The sequence below is a fragment of the Coregonus lavaretus genome, assembly GCF_964263955.1.
Source record: "Coregonus lavaretus genome assembly, chromosome: 29".
Lineage (NCBI taxonomy): Eukaryota > Metazoa > Chordata > Actinopteri > Salmoniformes > Salmonidae > Coregonus > Coregonus lavaretus.
In genome coordinates, this window is record NC_140016.1 from 1,598,571 (window position 1) to 1,612,193 (window position 13,623).

Sequence of the window (13,623 nt, forward strand, 5' to 3'; positions counted from 1 at the left end):
AACACACACACACCCACACGAACACACACAGACACACAGACACACACAAACACACAGACACACGCACACGGACACACACACACAAACACACACACACACACACACACACACACACACACAGACACACACACACAGACACACACACAGACACACACACACACACACACAGACACACACACACAGACACACACACACACACACACACAACACATTCATCCCTCTCTTCTAATCCTAAAAGACCTTCCCTCCTTCTCTCTGCTTCTATGCACCAGTGGCTGTGTGTGTATTCTAGTGAAGTGATGCGTGGCTCTGGTAGTATCCCAAATTACTCCCTATCCCCTATATAGTGCACTACTTTTGATCAGAGCCCATAGAGAATAGGGTGCTATTTGGGATGCACCCTCTGACTCACGGTGACTGCAGCCCCAGCTATTTGCGCTGGTTCACACAGGCAGGTCGCCCAGGCAGACACACCTACACTACAGCACACTCACCAGGAAACACACCCATGCTTCCTACACATCCTACCATTCAACCACTGACACATTCCTTATGTTTCGCAAAAAATGACAAAGAGCGGTTGAGAAACTGAAGAGTAGACGCAGATGGGAAGGCATTTAGAAATGTACAGAGTTTAGCTGCATTTCATTACTCAATTATTTAATGAATTTGTGGCATTCAGAGTCAGTGAGCATGACGTAGTGTAAATCAGACTCAGCAGACCGTGAGAATAACAACACATGGTCTTCAAAGTGGACCACGCCCAAGAGTCAAACAGGTGCAGCATAACTCGACAGGTGACCGTTTCTGAAGTACAACTATATATACTGTATCTGCTGCTGGAGTTTTCTGACTTGATCATGATTATATGATTGTGTGTGATTAAACAAAATGTTCAAAAAAAGTTGAAAGGAGAAAGTTTATAGAAATTTCATACAAAACAATGTTTCTAAATTTGCTAAACAAACTGTGTGACATTCACACCCCATACAGAAAGGAGTCTACTTTCAAACATCATTCATGTTTGATGGATAAAATATATGCATTTTTGGGGGATTCCTCTGTTCCTAGAGAGGAACAGACATTCCTTCTGAGAACTTTAGGACCTTCTTAACCTGTGCAGAAGTTTCTGATGATCTGTTCCCTCCACTATCATCTCCACATGAATAGACAGCCTACGTCTAAAGAAAACAGCCAGCGTCTTTGGTACAGCTGCACTCCACTTCCCTGTGTGTTCCCTAACCTGAGACTACACCTGCGTTCCAAATGGTGCTCTACTCTTTTATATAGTGCACTACTTTTGACCAGGATCCATAGGGTCCATAGGGCTCTGGTCAAATGTAGTGCCCTATATATAGGGCATAGGGTGCCATTTGGGACGCAGACCCAAATCATAGTAGTGTGCTGCCACTTCCTGTTCTTCCTTAAACAGACACACAGGACCAGTCTCCACTTCCTGTTCTTCCTTACACAGACACACAGGACCAGTCTTCACTTCCTGTTCTTCCTTAAACAGACACACAGGACCAGTCTCCACTTCCTGTTCTTCCTTAAACAGACACACAGGACCAGTCTCCACTTCCTGTTCTTCCTTAAACAGACACACAGGACCAGTCTCCACTTCCTGTTCTTCCTTAAACAGACACACAGGACCAGTCTCCACTTCCTGTTCTTCCTTAAACAGACACACAGGACCAGTCTCCACTTCCTGTTCTTCCTTACACAGACACACAGGACCAGTCTCCACTTCCTGTTCTTCCTTAAACAGACACACAGGACCAGTCTCCACTTCCTGTTCTTCCTTAAACAGACACACAGGACCAGTCTCCACTTCCTGTTCTTCCTTAAACAGACACACAGGACCAGTCTTCACTTCCTGTTCTTCCTTAAACAGACACACAGGACCAGTCTCCACTTCCTGTTCTTCCTTAAACAGACACACAGGACCAGTCTCCACTTCCTGTTCTTCCTTAAACAGACACACAGGACCAGTCTCCACTTCCTGTTCTTCCTTAAACAGACACACAGGACCAGTCTCCACTCCCTGTTCTTCCTTAAACAGACACACAGGACCAGTCTCCACTTCCTGTTCTTCCTTAAACAGACACACAGGACCAGTCTCCACTTCCTGTTCTTCCTTAAACAGACACACAGGACCAGTCTTCACTTCCTGTTCTTCCTTACACAGACACACAGGACCAGTCTCCACTTCCTGTTCTTCCTTAAACAGACACACAGGACCAGTCTCCACTTCCTGTTCTTCCTTAAACAGACACACAGGACCAGTCTTCACTTCCTGTTCTTCCTTACACAGACACACAGGACCAGTCTCCACTCCCTGTTCTTCCTTAAACAGACACACAGGACCAGTCTCCACTTCCTGTTCTTCCTTAAACAGACACACAGGAGCAGTCTCCACTTCCTCTTTGTTTGCTCTCTGACTGCTTCCCAAATGGCACCCTATTCCCTACATAGTTCACTACTTTTAAACTTAGCCCTATGGGCCCTGGTCAATAGTAGTGAACTCTATAGGGAATAGGATGCCATTTGGGAATCATTCTCTCTCTCTCTCGCTTCATCTGACTGTTTGCTGTTTCACCTAAGTCAATATGGTTGTGACATGGCCTGGGATATGAGAGGATTGGCAAGCACACGCACCTACAAGTATCCATGCTCTGCACACACACAGTCCCATTCAAAATCCGATTTTCCCTAACCCCTAACCCCTAACCCCTAACCCTAACCCGTACTCTTACCCTAACCCTAACCCTAGCCTTAACCCAACAACCTAACCTTAATCCTAACCCTAAACCTAACACTATCTTCTAACCCTAACCCTAAACCTAACCCTATCTTCTAACCCTAATTCTAGCCCTGACACTAATTCTAACCTTAACCACCTAGAAATAGCATTTGACCTCGTGGGGACCAACAAAATGTTCCCAATTGGTCAAATTATTGTTTGTTTACTATTCTTGTGGGGATTTCTGGTCCCCACAAGAATAGTTCAACACATCAACACACACACACACACACACACACACACACACACACACACACACACACACACACACACACACACACACACACACACACACACACACACACACACAGAGACACACAGAGACACACACACACACACAGAGACACACACACACACAGAGACACACACACACACACACACACACACACAGAGACACACACACACAGAGACACAGAGACACACACACACACACACACACACACACACACACACAGAGAGACACACACACACACACACAGAGACACATTTTTTGAAGAATCTATGGATTATAGCAGAACATTTCTGGGAGCAGTTCATCAATCAATTGATCAATTGGCTCATTTATCAGTGATCTATTTGTATTTGTATTTGTTATGGATCCCCATTAGCTGATGCCAAGGCAGGGGGTCCAGCAAGATTAAGGCAGTTATACATTAAAAAAAAACATTACAATACATTCATAACAGATTTCCCAGCACACTAAGTGTTTGCCCTCAGGCCCCTACTCCACTACCACAAGGTACTGAAGGCCCGCACCCGATGCCTCAAATCCAGGATGGAACGGATGTGTATGCCGGGGCCCCCTCGATGTCCAGAAGGGGCGGAGGGACCTCCCGCACCTCAGACTCCTGGAGCGGACCAGACTCCTGGAGCGGACCAGACTCCTGGAGCGGACCAGACACCACCAGCCTGAGGAGAGACACGTAAAAACGAGGGTAATCAGGAGGGAGGAGTAACCTATACGTAACCTCGTTTACTATCCTCAGGACTTTGAAAGGCCCCACAAACCGCGGGCTCAGCTTCCGGCAGGGCAGGCGGAGGGGCAGGTTCCGGGTCGAGAACCAGACCCGATCACCCGGTACAAAGACCGGGGCCTCACTGCGGTGACGGTCAGCGTTGGCCTTCTGGTGACGCACAGCACGCTGGAGGTGGACTGGGCAGCGTTCCACATCTTCTATGCCAGCCGAAACCAGTCGTCCACCGCAGGAGCTTCGGTCTGGCTCTGATGCCACGGTGCCAGGACCGGCTGATACCCTAATACACATTGAAATGGAGATAGGTTAGTGGAGGAGTGGCGGAGAGAGTTCTGGGCATATTCGGCCCATGGCAAGAACACCGACCACTCCCCCGGCCGGTCCTGGCAGTAGGACCGCAGGAACCTACCCACATCCTGATTCACCTGTTCCACCTGTCCATTAGATTCGGGGTGAAACCCAGAGGCCCCCAGACATTCCATGAACGCCTTCCAGACCCTAGACGTAAACTGGGGACCTCGGTCAGACATTATGTCCTCTGGCACCCCGTAGTGCCGGAAGACATGAGTAAACAGGGTTTCTGCAGTTTGCAGGGCCGTGGGGAGACCATGCAGAGGAAGGAGGCGGCAGGTTTTTAGAAAAGCAGTCCACAACCACCAGGATGGTGGTGTTAACCTGAGAGAGGGGAAGATCCTACCCCTACCTCGGATGCATCCACCTCCACTACGAACGGCAATGATGGATCGGGATGGGCCAGTACCGGGGCTGAGGTGAACAGAACCCTCAGGTTACTGAAGGCCCTGTCAGCCTCAGCAGACCAGCGGAGCCGGCACAGCCCACCCTTCAACAGGGAGGTGATGGGAGCTGCGACCTTGCCAAAGCCCCGGATAAACCTCCGATATTAATTGGAAAAGCGAATAAAGCATCAACCACCCGAGCCACTGCCTGTTCAACCCGCTATCATCCAAAAGGCGAGGTCAGTACAGGTGCATCAAAGCTGGGACCGAGAGAATGAAAAACAGCTTCTATCTCAAGGCCATCAGACTGTTAAATAGCCATCACTAGCACATTAGAGGCTGCTGCTGCCTATTGAAATCACTGGCCACTTTAAGAAATGGAACACTAGTCACTTTAATAATGTTTACATATCTTGGACTACTCATCTCATATGTATATACTGCATTCTATTCTATAATATTCTACTGTATCTTAGTCCATGCCGCTCTGTCATTGCTTGTCCATATATGTATATATTCTTAAATCCCATTCCTTACTAGTTTTGTGTGTTTTGGGTATAGGTTGTGAATTTGTTAGATATTACTTGTTAGATATTACTGCACTGTCGGAGATAGAAGCACAAGCAGTTCGCTACACGCGCTATAACATCTGCTAAACACGTGTATGTGACAAATAAAAATTGATTTGATTTGATTTGATGTCAACACCTCTCACAAACACAAGCAGTGATGAAGTCAATCTCTCCTCCACTTTGAGCCAGGAGAGATTGACATGCATACTATTAATGTTTGCTCTCTGTGTACATCCAAGGGCCAGCCGTGCTGCCCTGTTTTGAGCCAATTGTAATTTCCCTAAGTCCCTCTTTGTGGCACCTGACCACACGACTGAACAGTAGTCCAGGTGCGACAAAACTAGAGCCTGTAGGACCTGCCTTGTTGATAGTGTTGTTAAGAAGGCAGAGCAGCGCTTTATTATGGACAGACTTCTCCCCATCTTAGCTACTGTTGTATCAATATGTTTTGACCATGACAGTTTACAATCCAGGGTTACTCCAAGCAGTTTAGTCACCTCAACTTGCTCAATCTCCACATTATTTATTACAAGATTTAGCTGAGGATTGGCGTTTAGAGACTGATTTGTTCCAAATACAATGTTCTAGAAATATTTAGGACTAACTTATTCCTTGCCACCCACTCTGAAACTAACTGCAACTCTTTATTAAGTGTTGCAGTCATTTCAGTTGCTGTAGTAGCTGACATGTATAGTGTTGAGTCATCCGCATACATTACTCAAAGCCAGTGGCATGTCAATAGTAAAGATTGAAAAAAGTAAGGGGCCTAGACAGCTGCCCTGGGGAATTCCTGATTCTACCTGGATTATGTTGCAGAGGCTTCCATTTAAGAACACCCTCTGTGTTCTGTTAGACAGGTAACTCTTTATCCACAATATAGCAGGTGGAGTAAAGCCATAACACATAAGTTTTTCCAGCAGCAGACAATAATGTCAAAAGCCGCACTGAAGTCTAACATGACAGCCCACACAATCTTTTTATCAGTTTCTCTCAGCCAATCATCAGTCATTTGCGTAAGTGCTGTGCTTGTTGAATGTCCTTCTCTATAAGCATGCTGAAAGATTGTTGTCAATTTGTTTACTGTAAAATAACATCGTATCTGGTCAAACACAATTTTTGGGCTGGTAACAGGCTAATTGGTTGGCTATTTGAGCCAGTAAAGGGGGCTTTACTATTCTTAGGTAGCGGAATTACTTTTGCTTCCCTCCAAGACTCGGGGCACACACATTCTAGTAGGCTTAAAATAAATTGAAAATATGCAAATAGGAGTGGCAATATCGTCCGCTATTATCCTCAGTAATTTTCCATCCAAGTTGTCAGACCCCAGTGGCTTGTCATTGTTGATAGACAACAATCATTTGTTCACCTCTTCCACACTCACTTTACGGAATTTAAAATAACAATGCTTGTCTTTCATAATTTGGTCAGATATACTTGGCTGTGTAGTGTCAGCAATTGTTGCTGGCATGTCATGCCTAAGTTTGCTAAACTTGCCAATAAAAAATAATTAAAGTAGTTGGCAATATCAGCTGGTTTTGTGATGAATGAGCCATCTGATTCAATGAATGATGGAGCTGAGTTTGCCTTTTTTTCCCAAAATGTCATTTAAGGTGCTCCAAAGCTTTTTACTATCATTCTTTATGTCATTTGTCTTTGTTTCATAGTGTAGTTTCATCTTCTTTTTATTCAATACGTACGTTTGCCAATCGGTTGTGCAGCCAGACTTATTTGCCATTCCTTTTGCCTCATCCCTCTTAACCATACACTTTTTTAATTCCTCATCAATCCACGGGGATTTAACAGTTTGTACAGTCATTTTCTGAATGGGTGCATGCTTATTAGTAACTGGAATAAGCAATTTCATAAATGTTTCAAGTGCAGTGTCTGTTTGCTCATCATTACACACCACGGACCAACATATATTCTTTACATCAACAACATAGGAATCACTACAAAACGTATTGTATGACCTCTTAAACACAATATTAGGCTCAGCCTTTGGAACTTTGGTTTTCCTAGATATGGCTACTATATTGTGATCACTACATCCAATGGATTTGGATACTGCTTTCAAACAAATCTCTGCAGCATTAGTAAAGATATGATCAATACATATTGATGATTTAATTCCTGTACTGTTTGTAACTACCCTGGTAGGTTGACTGATAACCTGAACCAGGTTGCAGGCACTGGTTACAGTTTGAAGCTTTCTTTTGAGTGGGCAGCCTGATGAAAGCCAGTCAATATTTAAATCACCCAGAAAGTATACCTCTCTATTGATATCACATACATTATCAAGCATTTCACACGTTATCCAGATACTGACTGTTAGCACTTGGTGGTCTATAGCAACTTCCCACCAGAATGGGCTTTAGGTGAGGCAGATGAACCTGTAGCCATATTACTTCAACAGTATTTAACATGAGATCCTCTCTAATCTTCACAGGAATGTGGTTCTGAATATAAACAGCAATATATATCTGTAGCCTGTCAACTATGTGTCTGCCTATCCCTGTTCTCTCCTCTCCGCACAGGCCATACAAACACTTTATACGGCGTGGCTGCTGCCACTCTAATCTGGTGGTCCCTGCGTGCACGACCCACGTGGAGTTCCAGGTCTCCGGTAGCCTCTGGAACTGCCATTCTGCGGCCAACAAGGCAGAGTTCATCACAGCCTATGCCACCCTCCAGTCCCTCGACTTCTTGGCGCTGACGGAAACATGGATTACCACAGAAAACACTGCTACTCCTACTGCTCTTTCCTCGTCTGATCATGTGTTCTCGCATACCCCGAGAGCATCTGGTCAGCGCAGCGGTGGCACAGGAATTCTCATCTCTCCCAAGTGGACATTCTCTCTTTTCCCCCTGACCCATCTGTCTATCTCCTCATTTGAATTCCATGCTGTCACAGTCACGAGCCCATTCAAGCTTAACATCCTTGTCATTTATCGCCCTCCAGGTTCCCTTGGAGAGTTCATCAATGAGCTTGACGCCTTGATAAGTTCCTTTCCTGAGGATGACTCACCCCTCACAGTTCTGGGTGACTTTAACCTCCCTACGTCTGCCTTTGACTAATTTCTCTCTGCCTCCTTCTTTCCACTCCTTTCCACTCCTTTCCTCTTTTGACCTCACCCTCACACCGTCCCCCCCTACTCACAAGGCAGGCAATACGCTTGACCTCATCTTTACTAGATGCTGTTCTTCTACTAATCTCACTGCAACTCCCCTCCAAGTCTCCGACCACTACTTCATATCATTTTCTCTCTCGCTCTCCTCCAACACTACTCACTCTGCCCCTACTCAGATGGTAATGTGCTGTCGCAACCTTCGCTCTCTCTCTCTCGCTACTCTCTCCTCTTCCATCCTATCATCTCTTCCCTCTGCTAAATCCTTCTCCCTCCAATCTCCTGATTCTGCCTCCTCAACCCTCCTCTCCTCCCTCTCTGAATCTTTTGACTCTCTATGTCCCCTATCCTCCCGGCCGGCTCGGTCCTCCCCTCCTGCTCCGTGGCTTGACGATTCATTGCGAGCTCACAGAACAGGGCTCCGGGCAGCCGAGCGGAAATGGAGGAAAACTAGACTCCCTGCGGACCTGTCATCTTTCCACTCCCTCCTCTCTACATTCTCTTTCTCCGTTTCTGCTGCTAAAGCCACTTTCTACCACTCTAAATGTCAAGCCTCTGCCTCTAACCCTAGGAAGCTCTTTGCCACCTTCTCCTCCCTGCTGAATCCTCCTCTTCCTCCCCCTCCCTCCTCCCTCTCTGTGGATGACTTAGTCAACCATTTTGAAAAGAAGGTTGACGACATCCAATCCTCATTTATTAAGTCAAATGACACCACTGGTCCTGCTCACACTGCCCTACCCTATGCTTTGACTTCTTTCTCCCCTCTCTCTCCAGATGAAATCTTGCGACTTGTGATGGCCAGCCGCCCAACAACCTGCCCGCTTGACCCTATCCCCTCCTCTCTTCTCCAGACCATTTCCGGAGACCTTCTCCCTTACCTCACCTCGCTCATCAACTCATCCTTGTCCGCTGGCTATGTCCCTTCCATCTTCAAGAAAGCGAGAGTTGCACCCCTCCTCAAAAAACCTACACTTGATCCCTCCGATGTCAACAACTACAGACCAGTATCCCTTCTTTCTTTTCTCTCCAAAACTCTAGAGCGTGCCATCTATAGCCAACTCTCCTGCTATCTCTCTCAGAATGACCTGCTTGATCCAAACCAGTCAGGTTTCAAGACTGGTCATTCAACTGAGACTGCTCTTCTCTGTGTCACGGAGGCTCTCCGCACTGCTAAAGCTAACTCTCTCTCCTCTGCTCTCATCCTTCTAGACCTATCTGCTGCCTTTGATACTGTGAACCATCAGATCCTCCTCTCCACCCTCTCCGAGTTGGGCATCTCCGGTGCTGCTCACTCTTGGATTGCGTCCTACCTGACAGGTCGCTCCTACCAGGTGGCATGGCGAGAATCTGTCTCTGCACCACGTGCTCTCACCACTGGTGTCCCTCAGGGCTCAGTTCTAGGCCCTCTCCTATTCTCTCTATACACCAAGTCACTTGGCTCTGTCATATCCTCACATGGTCTCTCCTATCATTGCTACGCAGACGACACCCAATTCATCTTCTCCTTTCCCCCTTCTGATAACCAGGTGGCGAATCGCATCTCTGCATGTCTGGCAGACATATCAGTGTGGATGACGGATCACCACCTCAAGCTGAACCTCGGCAAGACGGAGCTGCTCTTCCTCCTGGGGAAGGACTGCCCGCTCCATGATCTCACCATCACGGTTGACAACTCCGTGGTGTCCTCCTCCCAGAGTGCAAAGAACATTGGCGTGACCCTGGACAACACCCTGTCATTCTCCGCTAACATCAAAGTGGTGACCCGATCCTGTAGGTTCATGCTCTACAACATTCGCAGAGTACGACCCTACCTTACACAGGAAGCGGCACAGGTCCTAATCCAGGCACTTGTCATCTCCTGTCTGGATTACTGCAACTCGCTGTTGGCTGGGCTCCCTGCCTGTGCCATTAAACCCCTACAACTCATCCAGAACGCTGCAGCCTGTCTGGTGTTCAACCTTCCCAAGTTCTCTCACGTCACCCCGCTCCTCCGCACACTCCACTGGCTTCCAGTTGAAGCTCGCATCTGCTACAAGACCATGGTGCTTGCCTACAGCGCTGTGAGGGGAACGGCACCTCCTTACCTTCAGGCTCTGATCAGTCCCTACACCCAAACGAGGGCATTGCGTTCTTCCACCTCTGGCCTGCTGGTCCCCCTACCTCTGCGGAAGCACAGTTCCCACTCAGCCCAGTCAAAATTGTTCGCTGCTCTGGCACCCCAATGGTGGAACAAGCTCCTTCACAATGCCAGGACAGCGGAGTTACTGACCACCTTCCAGAGACACTTGAAACCCTACCTCTTTAAGGAATACCTGGGATAGTATAAAAGTAATCATTCTACCCCCCCCTCTACCCCACTTCCACAAAAAATTAATAAAATACAAATATAAATAAATAAATTTAAAAATTAAAAAAAAATGTTAAACAAGTACATTTAAAAAACAACAACAATATATATATACAGTGGGGAAAAAAAGTATTTAGTCAGCCACCAATTGTGCAAGTTTTCCCACTTAAAAAGATGAGAGAGGCCTGTAATTTTCATCATAGGTACACGTCAACTATGACAGGCAAAATGAGAAAAAATAATCCAGAAAATCACATTGTAGGATTTTTAATGAATTTATTTGCAAATGATGGTGGAAAATAAGTATTTGGTCAATAACAAAAGTTTCTCAATACTTTGTTATATACCCTTTGTTGGCAATGACACAGGTCAAACGTTTTCTGTAAATCTTCACAAGGTTTTCACACACTGTTTCTGGTATTTTGGCCCATTCCTCCATGCAGATCTCCTCTAGAGCAGTGATGTTTTGAGGCTGTCGCTGGGCAACACAGACTTTCAACTCCCTCCAAAGATTTTCTATGGGGTTGAGATCTGGAGACTGGCTAGGCCACTCCAGGACCTTGAAATGCTTCTTACGAAGCCACTCCTTCGTTGCCCGGGCGGTGTGTTTGGGATCATTGTCATGCTGAAAGACTCAGCCACATTTCATCTTCAATGCCCTTGATGATGGAAGGAGGTTTTCACTCAAAATCTCACGATACATGGCCCCATTCATTCTTTCCTTTACACGGATCAGTCGTCCTGGTTCCTTTGCAGAAAAACAGCCCCAAAGCATGATGTTTCCACCCCCATGCTTCACAGTAGGTATGGTGTTCTTTGGATGCAACTCAGCATTCTTTGTCCTCCAAACATGACGAGTTGAGTTTTTACCAAAAAGTTATATTTTGGTTTCATCTGACCATATGACATCCTCCCAATCCTCTTCTGGATCATCCAAATGCACTTCAGACGGGCCTGGACATGTACTGGCTTAAGCAGGGGGACACGTCTTGCACTGCAGGATTTGAATCCCTGGCGGCGTAGTGTGTTACTGATGGTAGGCTTTGTTACTTTGGTCCCAGCTCTCTGCAGGTCATTCACTAGGTCCCCCCGTGTGGTTCTGGGATTTTTGCTCACCGTTCTTGTGATCATTTTAACCCCAAGGGGTGAGATCTTGCGTGGAGCCCCAGATCGAGGGAGATTATCAGTGGTCTTGTATGTCTTCCATTTCCTAATAATTGCTCCCACAGTTGATTTCTTCAAACCAAGCTGCTTACCTATTGCAGATTCAGTCTTCCCAGCCTGGTGCAGGTCTACAATTTTGTTTCTGGTGTCCTTTGACAGCTCTTTGGTCTTGGCCATAGTGGAGTTTGGAGTGTGACTGTTTGAGGTTGTGGACAGGTGTCTTTTATACTGATAACAAGTTCAAACAGGTGCCATTAATACAGGTAACGAGTGGAGGACAGAGGAGCCTCTTAAAGAAGAAGTTGCAGGTCTGTGAGAGCCAGAAATCTTGCTTGTTTGTAGGTGACCAAATACTTATTTTCCACCATAATTTGCAAATAAATTCATTAAAAATCCTACGATGTGATTTTCTGGATTTTTTTCCCTCAATTTGTCTGTCATAGTTGACGTGTACCTATGATGAAAATTACAGGCATCTCTCATCTTTTTAAGTGGGAGAACTTGCACAATTGGTGGCTGACTAAATACTTTTTTCCCCCACTGTATATATAAAACAAATGAACATTAAAAATATACTCTACAAATCAAAATTTTGAAAAATATAAAAATATAAATTGTAAAGTGGTTGTCCCACTGGCTATCATAAGGTGAATGCACCAATTTGTAAGTCGCTCTTGATAAGAGCGTCTGCTAAATGACGTAAATGTAAATGTAAATGTAAATTGTACCTGCTGAGTTTCAACCAAAGCTCCTTCACAAAATACTATATTGTTTAATTCCTATCACTTCAAACAAAAACTATTGCAAAAGTTTATAGAGAAACAAGAGAGAGCATTTCTTCAAAGAAAAAGAGACAGAAGTTATAATTGAAAGATAAAAAGTTATATTTGAAACATGTATTTGAGTTTCTCTGCTCTCTAAAACTCTATTACAAATGTATTATGTTGGATAACTGGACTATGAAGGACTGCCCCTTTAACCAAATGTTTTGGTTGTAGAAAAGTTTTGTGTTACAACTCATTGAAGCAGTGTATGACTGTTGCATTTGGAAGGCTGGTCTCATACACTAGACGTAGCATATTAAACGAAAATCCGGGACCTCAAATTAGTATGATATGTTACGTTTTGTATGGTTACATAAGACAGAAGGTTACTTTTGGTCATGGTGGATGGGTGGACGTATAACGTGAATGTCTAGTAACCCAAAGGTTGCGTGTTCGGATCTCATCACGGACAACTTCAGCAACAACTTACAAATTTTTAGCTACTTTGCAACTGCTTAGCATATTAGCTAACCCTTCCCCTTACCTTAACCCTTTAACCTAACTCCAACCTTATCCTTAACATTAACCTTAACCCTAACCTTAACCTTCACCCCTAACCCCTAGCCTAACTAATGTTAGCCACCTAGCTAAAGTTAGCGTTAACCATCTAGTCACCTAGCTAACGTTAGCAATTACAAATGTGAATTTGTAACATATCATAGGAATTGCAAATTTGTAACATATTGTATGAATTGCAATCGTAACATATTGTACAAATTCTAATTCGTAACATATCATACAAATTATAATTCGTAAAATATCATACTAAATGGATTATGGACATCCACAAATTAATACATTCCATACCAAAGTAACATATCATACTATACTGAACAAAAATGTGACGCAACATGTAAAATGTTGGTCCCATGTTTCATGAGCTGAAATAAAAGATCCCAGAAATGTTCCATTGGCAGCTTATTTCTCTCAAATCTTGTGCACAAATTTCTGGGGACAATAAAAGGCCACTCTAAAATGTGCAGTTTCGTCACACAACACAATGCCACAGATGTGCAATTGGCATGCTGACTGTAGGAATGTCCACCAGAGCTGTTGCCAGAGAATTGAATGATCATT